Here is a 7,344-nt window from a genome sequence, read left to right as displayed (position 1 = left end):
CGCTGGGCCGGCTGATCGGCCTTGCGCTTGTTGTTCTGCTTGTTGTGCTGCTGCCGGCTTCCTTCACCGGCCGGCTTCGGAGGGGGAACCGGCTTCGCTTTGCCGGCTTCATCCAGTGCCACCTGGATCTTCATGGCGGAGTCGGCATTGGCGTACTTTTCCGCCGTCACCATGAGCGCGGCCATGGTGGCCGGCTCAGAGCGTAAGAGCTTGTGCTTGGGGAGGGTGCCATCCCGGCACCCGTTGACGAAGTACTGGATCGCTTGGACTTCGTGGACACCCTCGAGCTGTTCTGGAGCTCGGTCCAGCGTGCGAGGTACTGGGGCGGCCGGGTCGCTTGTAGGTGCAGGTGAAGTTGCGCACGAAGGCCTGCTCGAAGTCGACCCACGCGTTGATGCTGCCCGCCAGCAGGCTATTCAACCAGGTGCGGGCCGACCCTTGGAGAATGAGCAGCGCGTAGCGCACGGCGAGGCGGTGATTACCGCCAGTGATGCCGATGGCGGTGGTGTAGTCAGTGAGCCAGTCCTCCGGCTTCACGGTGCCGTTGTACTTGGGGTGTCGCGGGGGAGCGTGAACCCTATAGTAAAGGGCTCATCCCGGATGCGTGGTCCAAAGCACGCCGGCCTGACGGGGCCGCTCTCCTCCAGCTCCTGGGATAGGGTGAGTCGGTCGAGGCAGTGGCGGGCGTCGGCGTCGTCGATGGCGCGCAGGCCCAGTCGGTCGGCGACCGCGCCGCAGGGGGCCGGGTCGACCGTAGACGGACGTCGGCCGGGTTGGAGCAGAGGGTTGAGTCAGCATCGGACCTCCGAGACCGGCTCATCGCCCAAGCCGCTGGCAGTCGTCGGGGCGTGGTTGCGCCGGGTCCGGGTGGGGCCAGAGTGCGCCTCGCTGGGTGGCGAAGACGCCGTGTTCTGGTGGTCGCCAGGTCCGACGGCGCGGGCGGAGCCAGATCCCGCCGGCTTGGCGAGTTGGTTGAGGCGGTCCTGCTGCGCGATGGCCGCAGCGAGGAGGTCGTTCACCCTCTTGAGGCGGTCCTGCAGCTCTTCACCTGCGAGCTGATCCAGGCTGACTACGGCCGCCTAAGCGGCGCGCATGTTCTTCACGGGAGTCTCATAGACGGGAGGGATGGCGCCGAAGGTGCGTCCGATGGCGCCGCCCCGGGCCCGCAAGTCGGCGACCCGGCTTGGCTCGGGCACGTCCGGCATGAAACCGTAGGCGGCGTTGCGCTCCAGCTGAGCAAAGTCCAGGCGACGCTGCATGGCGGCGAGCATCTCGGTGAGGTCTAGCAGGCACTGGCGGTCCTCGTCGAGCCGAGTCCGGGCCTCGGCGATGTTGGAGGCATCGATGTCGGTGCCGATGGGGACGCGAAGGCTCTACATCATGGCGCGCTGCGGGTTGGGCGAGGCGGCCCGTTCTACTGCGGCCTTGGCTTCAGCGGCCTTCCTCGTTGCGCTGGACGAGGAAGAGGCGCCAGTGTCGGTGATGAAGACCTCCACGCAGAGGTCCATTGCCCCAGTGGGACCGCTACCGCCGAGGGAAAGGGGGAGTCGGAAAAGTCAAGTACCTCGTTGGGGTACTCGTCGGCCGCAGGCGCATCGGAGACGCGCAGCGCGACGAAGGAGGCGGCGAGTGCGTCGATGACGTCGTCCCCCAGCGTGACGGGCTCGTCGGAGTCGGAGAGGAGCCCCGTCTGAAGCATGCTCCCGGCCAGGACCTCGAGCTGCCCCACGGTGGTCGCCAACTATCGTAGTGGGCACAATGCAGATGCCAAGGGATGGCTAAAGATAGGAGGAGGCTCGAGGGCACTGGTGGGCTCCAGAGGCGAGGTCGGCATGAGCGAGCGCGGGACGCAAGACATACCCAGGTTCGGGGCTCTCCGGAGAGATAACACCCCTAGTCCTGCCGAGTGTAGTTGATATGTATTAGTACAGAGTTGCTCCTAGAGCTGTATAGAGGAAGAAGGAAGGCGGGCCAAGGCTTAGGCTACTCCCTCTCCTTGAGTGCGTGTGTGTGCGTGTGTTCTACTGATCAGTCTCTATGTGTTTGCCCGTATGCATGAGGGCTCCTAGGGGTTTTTATAGGGCAACCCCCCAAGGGTACAATGGTAATGTTACAAGGTCGTGGGGCCGGGTTGTCATCGTCCGAGAAGCCGGCGCTGGGACCCGCGGGTGTCAGGGCTCACCGGGTTCTGCGGGTGCGGGACCCGCCGGGGGTAGGGGCACTGTTGGCCGTCTTGTCGATCGTTAGGGAGTGGCCGGGTTGAGTCCGCTACAGTGGCGCTCCATCAGGTCTCCGCTTGCTGGTATCAGCAGTGACGACGGGCGCACTGTAGCCACGCCAGCCCTGGTCAGCGGGTAGGTAGGGCACTGTTGCCACGCCCGGCTGTCCAGAGGCATGGGTGGGGCACTGTTTCCTTGCTCATCTCTGAGTGAAGACTCGCCCCATCGTACGGCCTGGATGGGACGGGAGCTGACCCGTGGCCGGGTTGGGGAACACGCCAAGGGGAAGCTGGCTTGTTTGAGAAGTCTTGGTGCGCCGGGTTCGGCTGCCTTGCGCCGGCCGTTGGGGCCGGGTTGAGGAATTTGGCCGGGTCTAGGGGCTTGACTGGGTCGAGCGACCCGGCCAAGCGCGAGCCGGCTTGAGGGGCGTCGCTGGCCCCGTTGTTTTTGAAAAGGATCTGGGTTCCGTTGCCTGCCTGAGGTTATTCCCCCCAACAGCTGCGGAGCAGGTGCTCCATAGCCTTCTTCGAGTAGCCAACGTCGAAGAGGTCAAGCTGCTTGAGTTGAGGGAGAAGAAGGGCGGGCGCGAAATTAATCTAGGGAAAATAGCAGGAGATGAAGCTGGCGCGGCGCAGTGTTGGCATGAGGCGGAGCGCGGATGGCGGTAGAGAGCGACATTGTCCAGCTTCAAAGCTGAGCTCCTCGAGCTGATCTAGTGCGGGGGATAAGAACCACTCGTCGAACTTGGCTTGGACCTTGCAGTTGGTACTGAACATGCGAATGTCAAGGCGTCTGGCTGGCCTAGGGTGCGATGAAAGGATCTTGGAGCCTGCGGCCATGCGGTTGCAATCCCCATTCGCACAGACAGCTGTGGATAGTGAGGTTGAGGGGGACGGAACGCCAGAGGGGGCGCCACTGCCGGGAGAGTAGGGTGGTCCGCATGGCAGATTTGGTGGGGAGAAGGCCGATGATGACGAGCAGCATGTCGTCGGGGAGGCTGTTGATGAAGTCCAGGCTCGCCGGATGTGGTTTTGGCTCGAGCCGCCTCCACTTGTTGGCTACCTCGCCGTCCATCTCTGTCGGGGGCGACGCTGGTTTACACGTGTGCTGGTGTGTGTTGTGTGCTGGGTGTGCGCGAGTGCATCGTTCTGTGTATGCCGTCGCGCAGTGGTGAAGTGTGCGCTAGTGCGTCCTTCACGCGGAAGAAGTGTGCCCTCAATTTACTAGCGTGCGGGGTGCTACCCCGGGTGGTTTCAACTTTGTTTACTCCACCGCGTGTCAGATGGGCCTCTAGTTTACTTATTTTCACACGCTGCCACATGGGCCAGCACACAAACATAGAGAACACGAGCTGACAAGGCGGCATGTGGACTGGTTGACCGGTACTAAACAATATATGGAGCTATACGTTGACACAGTGACCATATAATCCCTCGGTATAGAGAGTTCGAGTGAGAGGGGAGGCCGGTGAGAGATTGCAGAGAGAGAGAAAGAGCTACTCCCTTCGTTCGATAATGTAGTGCCTACATTTTTTTAAAGTCAAACTTTTGAAACTTTGACCAAGTTTATAAAGAAATTACTTATATCTACAATACCAAAGATAAATGATAGTATGAAGTAAGTACATGTTGTTATGAATCTAGTGATCGTTCCAGATGTAAATATTTTTCTCCACATATACCTGGTCAAACTTTTCTGAGGTTTGACTTTTCAAAACATCCATATGCTTATGGACGTGAGAGAGTACCTAACTAGAGAGAGAGAGAAAGAGAGAGAGTGTGTCTATGAAATAGAAAGAGTGACTGAAAAAAGTGTGTGTGCGTGTGTGAAAGAGACATGGACAACACACGATAAAAGTAGAGAAAAAGCGTGTGTGTCTTATGCAAACATATCACACATGCTTCTTCGACAGCGGGAGCAAGGTGAGGAGATAGTGTGTGGTTGTTTGCAACAGAGAGAAAGACCCCTAGCACGTGGCCAAGAGGGGTCTGGCAAATAAGGGAGAGAGGTGGAGAGAGACGTACAGAGAAAATGCAGACATGGGGAGGAGAGAGTGTATGTTTGTCATAGAGAGATCCCTGTAGATCGTGATGGGACTACATGGGTGGGAGATCGAGTGACAAGGTGTGTGCGCGATAGAAGATACCCCGAGAGATATCGAGATAGATGTATGGATGGAAGGAGACAGTACGTGTGTTCCTAATGGCTAGTGAGAGATAGTCATACTTAGGGGGGGGAGTGCGTGAGCCTATGATGGAGTGAGGGATTATGGTACTTAGGGGGGTGCGTGTCACATAGAGAGAGTACAAGGACGGAAAGTGTTAGATGGGTCTATGTAGCACGAGCGAGACATGTGTATGTGTGAACCAGGGAGATATAAAGTTTCAGAGAGATAGAGGAGCCCCGATAAGGCTGAGTGGTGCATCAGATAGCTGAGAGGGGGAAAGAGATATTCCATCCGCTCAATAATGCAGTGCATATAAATTTTTTAGAAGTCGAAGTTTGGAAACTTTGACCAGGTTTACGCAAATATTATTTATATCTACAATACCAAAGATACATCATACGAAAATACATCTCATGATGAATCTAATGGTATATGTTTGCCGTTCTAGATGTAAATGTTTTTCTCCATGTACATGGTCAAACTTTGTGATGTTTGACTTTTCAATAAATCTATATGCTATGGACCAAAGAGAGTTCCTAAGTCGAGAGAGATCAAGTGCGTGTGAAGTAGAATGAGTGAGTGTGCAAAAAGAGTATGTGTGTGAAAGAGAAAGGGACAACAAACGATAAATTAGAGAGAGAGAGAGTGTGTGTGTTCGTTTCTTATGCAAACATATCACGCATGCATCTCCGAGATAGAAAAGCGAGGTGAGGAAATACACGAAGATAGCTAGTGCGTGGTTGTTTGCAACCGAGAGAGACACCCCTATAGCACATGTCCAATAGAGGTCTAGCCAACAAGGAACAAAGGTCGAGAGGTACGCATGGAGAAGATGGACGCATGGGGAGGGAGAGAGGGTGTGTTTGTGATAGAGAGATCCCCTCGAGATCATGAGGGGACTATATGGGTGGGAGATCGAGGGACGAGGTGCGTGTGTGATAGAAAGATGCCCCAAGAGAAATCGAGATAGACCATGCACATGTTTGTGATGTGGACTAAGAATTAGCTAGTCATATACATACAGGGGGACTGTGTGTGCCTACAATTGAGTGAGAGGCCATAATACATGGCTAGGCATGAGATTGTGTGTGTGTGCGTGTGAGATGGAGAGAGAACGAGGGAGAGAGATAGAGTTCTAGATGGGTCTATCGAGTGCGAGTGAGATATGCATGTGTATGTGTGACCCAGGGAGATGGAGAGTTTGAGAGAGAGAGGGAAGAGCTCCAAGACGGCAGAGTGGTGCGTGAGGGAGTTACGGGCAACGAGCTAGGGAATTAGTGTGCGTACGATGAGTGCACCCAAGATATTTAGCATGGACTAGAGAATCATACATAGTGTGCGAGAGAGACCTATACATGGAGTATATATGCATGCGAACTAGAAAGACCCCCCCCCCACAGACACACAAAGAGAGAGAGAGAGAGAGAGAGAGAGAGAGGGAGGGGGACCAACAAGGTTTGTGTGTTGGCTGTGTGCGATAGAATTGAAGATTGTCGACGAGAGAGAGACCAGGAGTCCGGGAGAGGGGGAGGTCGCATTTTATGCATCAAAGACTGATATAAACCATGTTTCGATATAAACTTGCATTCAAATATTTAAATTGGAGAACATGTTGTCTGCAATCCACACATGAACAGGGATATACGTATCAAACAAGTTCATTAATTTGACTATCAACATGTTCATGGAGTACTATAATACTGTACAACATGCTACTCGATTGAGGTGTTCAGGATTTAGTTCACTATTTTGACCTGGTGAACGAGCTATTTCATTGAATCGAGATATTTCATTTTGGGTTTGATTCCCGTTTTTGAGTGGGTCAACTATTTGTCATATAGTAAATCGTTAGCAACGAGCATGTAAAAACATATTACTACCAAGCATCATCTCTCGATCTAAGAAAGAAGTGGCAAGCTAATATTTGAAAATTTGATTCGAATCGACTTGGTAAGGTAGATGTGGATGCTCGTTCTCCCAAAATTTGAACAAACCATTAAACACCCTCTGCTCGGTGGAATTCGCCCGAGCAAATAAATGGGAGACGCGAAATTACCGGCCTATGTGGGACACGCATCAATTGGCCCATTATACATCGAGGTTAGGTTCATAACTTCATCCAAGCACGCCTTCTCCTCGGCCGAAATGACATGTGCCGAATAATTCATATACCATGGGTGGCAAAACACCCTCTCCTCGGCCGAAATCGCTCGCGCCGACTATTTCAAAACACGCCCTCCTCGCCAGAAATAGCTCATGCCCACTATTTCAAAACACGCCCTCCCCGCGTGAAATCGCTCGCGCCCACTATTTCAAAACATGCCCTCCTCGCCCGAAATCGCTCGCACCCACTATTTGGGAGAAGCAAAGTTACTTTACTATCCCCGACCCTTAGTACACAGACCCAATCCGAGAAGCCTAAAGGCAGGGGTAGAACTGTAACTCCCCCCACATTTCAGACAAATGCGTTCGTAAGACATCATTCCCCCTCCCAATTCCCCATTCATACCTCATGGGCGGCAAATCACCTTCTCCCCGGATGCTCCCTTCTCCCCAGCTGCGAAACCTCAGCCCCTCCTCCATGGCGCCCTCACCACACCAAATTCACCGCCGCCCTCCTCCCCAATGCCGGAGACGCTGTCCATTTGCCGTCGTGCACTGGGCCGTGTACCTCTTACTCCGTGCTGCCGGAGCTGCCTCGACGATGGCCGCGTTAATTGTACCAAAGCCGATTCACCCTCGCCATTGTGCACGGCGCCGGAGTGGCTCCAACTTTGGATCTGTCCAGGGCCTCGGCGCTACTTCCCCGTAGCCATCGACCGTCGTGACATCTTTGCTTCCCTGTGCCGGTAGCCACCGCAACAGCGCCGGCCTCACCGACTCGGCAGCTGGAGTTGCCTACTTCACCGGGCCGCAAGATAGGTCGTACCCTCATCTCAAATTACTTTATTTAGGCGT

Source organism: Aegilops tauschii, chromosome 1, assembly GCF_002575655.3.
Source record: "Aegilops tauschii subsp. strangulata cultivar AL8/78 chromosome 1, Aet v6.0, whole genome shotgun sequence".
Lineage (NCBI taxonomy): Eukaryota > Viridiplantae > Streptophyta > Magnoliopsida > Poales > Poaceae > Aegilops > Aegilops tauschii.
Note: the sequence above shows the minus strand (reverse complement) of the source record.